General features: G+C 61.8%; 1 pseudogene; it reads left to right on the forward strand.

Annotated features, from left to right (window-relative positions):
- LOC101772305 overlaps positions 1–1,668 on the forward strand; it is a 3,657-nt pseudogene extending 1,989 nt beyond the window's left edge.
- The last annotated feature ends 6 nt before the right edge of the window (positions 1,669–1,674 follow it).

Consider the following 1,674-nt stretch of genomic DNA (forward strand, 5'->3'; position numbering starts at 1 on the left):
CCATCGTCATGAGGCCGCCTTGCTGAGCCCAAGAAGGTATGCGTCATCGGCGCGGGCTTGTCGGGCTGGCGGCGGCGCGCGAGCTGCGGCGCGAGGGCCTCGCCGTCACGGTCCTGGAGCAATGCGGCGACATCGGCGGGCAGTGGCTCTACGACCCTCGGACCGACGCCGACGACCCGCTCGGAGCCGCGGTGCCGGTGAATGTGCACAGCAGCATGTACGCGTCCGTGCGGCTGATCAGCACGCGCGAGGTCATGGGCTTCTCCGACTTCCAGTTCGTGCCCAGGCCCGGCGCCGCCGGCCGCGACGCGCGCCGCTTCCCAGGACGCCGCGAGATGTACTGCTACCTCAAGGACTTCTGCGCCGCGTTCGGGCTCGCCGACGCCGTCAGGCTCAACACCCGCGTCGTGCGCGTCGCCATGGCGGCGCCGGCGCCACGTGAAGCCTCCGGCGGCGACGTCAAATGGCTGGTGAGATCCGTACACGTCCAGCCGGACGGCAGCGAGCACGGGGTGGCCGCCGAGGAGGTGTTCGACGCCGTCGTCGTCGCCAACGGCCATTGTTCGCAGCCAAGATTGCCCAAGATACAAGGTACCTAAACCAATATAATCCAACTGCTCACTACATAGTATTACATTTGCAAATAAACCAACTCTCGCCTGCTCGATCGATCTCGATCAGGAATGGGGGAATGGAGCCGGCGGCAACTGCACAGCCACTCCTACCGGGTGCCGGACCCCTACCGCGACGAGGTACGGAGGAAGAATCCACAGCAAAAGCCATTCATTATTTATGCTCTGCTTGCTTGGCAGCCTGACAATAGTCTTCGTCTCCGGCGACGGAGCGCAGACGGTGGTGATCGTCGGCTGCGGGGACAGCGGCCTGGACATCGCCCTGGATCTCTCCGGTGTCGCCAAGGAGGTTCACCTCTCAGCCAAGACCGTGGGGGACGCCACGACGCCGGCGGTGTCCAATATCCTCGCCAACCACTCCGACATGCACCTGCACCCGCAGGTGCACCGCCTGTGCGAGGACGGGCGGGTGGTGTTCGCCGACGGCCCGTCCGTCGTCGCCGACACCGTCATCTACTGCACCGGGTACCTGTACTCGTTCCCGTTCCTCGACACGGGAGGGGTGGTCACCGTGGACGACAACCGCGTGGGCCCCCTGTTCGAGCACACCTTCCCGCCGGCGCTGGCGCCGTCGCTGTCGTTCGTGGGAATACCGATGAGGGTGCTCGTGCCGTGGTTCCAGGAGGCGCAGGCCAGATGGATCGCGCGGGTTCTGTCCGGCACGGCGGCGCTGCCGCCGGAGCAAGACATGCTGCAGGCGGTGCAGGAGGGCTACCGCGCCAGGGAGATGGCCGGCTTCCCGGCGAGGTACTCGCACGACATCGGCAATTTCAAAACCAGTGTACGCACCATCCTTACCAACCTTTGTATGATACGGATTAAACATTTTTTAGAAAAAAAATTGACCTTGTGATACATACAAGAGAATTTGAACAGTTTTATGCTTAGATGCAAATGAGCTATTCTGTATAGTAGCGCTGATATGTTTAATTCTATCTTGGGTCAGGAGATCCTCGAGTTCGTCAACAGGTACACGGACCTCCCAAACATGGAGGATTGGAAGATGGAGCTGTTATTGACTACCTTAGGAACATGAAGACGG

Source organism: Setaria italica, unplaced genomic scaffold (assembly GCF_000263155.2).
Source record: "Setaria italica strain Yugu1 unplaced genomic scaffold, Setaria_italica_v2.0 scaffold_329, whole genome shotgun sequence".
Classification (NCBI taxonomy): Eukaryota; Viridiplantae; Streptophyta; class Magnoliopsida; order Poales; family Poaceae; genus Setaria; species Setaria italica.